At 31.9% G+C, this 681-nt stretch overlaps 1 pseudogene; it reads right to left on the bottom strand.

The window, feature by feature from the left end:
* Positions 1-302: 302 nt before the first annotated feature.
* LOC118534887 (small nucleolar RNA U3) lies at positions 303-377 on the bottom strand (annotated as a pseudogene).
* Positions 378-681: the final 304 nt, after the last annotated feature.

Here is a 681-nt window from a genome sequence, read left to right as displayed (position 1 = left end):
GAAAAGAAAATAACAAGAAATGAAGAGGGCCATTAGTAATGATAAAAGGGATAAGTCTTCAAGATAACAACAATCTTTAATGTGTATGTACTGAATAACAGAGCATCATTATACATTAGGCAGTAACTAATAGAACTGCAAGGAGAAACAGATGAATGCATTGTTATAGTTGGAGACTTCAACAAACTTCTATTGTATCTATTGACTGGCCCAGCAAGCAGAAAATCAGTAAGAATGGAGTTGACGTGAACAGCATCACCAATCAGATGGAGCTATTTAATTAATTAATTAATTTATACACTACTTCATCTAACAACAGCAAAATATACATTCCTCTTGTAACAAACTATAGAAATGATCCCTGAAAGTATAGTCTTAGAATATACATTCCTCTTAAGTTCACATGTAACATTTACCAAGACAGACAACCAATTCTAGACCATAAAATACGTCTTAACAAATTTCAAATAATAGAAATTAAGCAAGGTTCAGTTATAGGTCACATGATATTAAACTAAACATCAGTAGCGAAAAGAGAGCTGGAGAACCTCAAAATACTTGGAGATTAAATAACATACTTCTGTTTTTTTTAATTTATTTTTTATTTTTTTTAAGATTTTATTTATTTGACAGAGAGAGAGATAGTGAGAGCAGGAACACAAGCAGGGGGAGTGGGAGAGG

Source organism: Halichoerus grypus, chromosome 3, assembly GCF_964656455.1.
Source record: "Halichoerus grypus chromosome 3, mHalGry1.hap1.1, whole genome shotgun sequence".
Lineage (NCBI taxonomy): Eukaryota > Metazoa > Chordata > Mammalia > Carnivora > Phocidae > Halichoerus > Halichoerus grypus.
The sequence above is the reverse complement of the archived record's forward strand: the minus strand, read 5'-3'. Positions and strand labels throughout refer to the sequence as shown.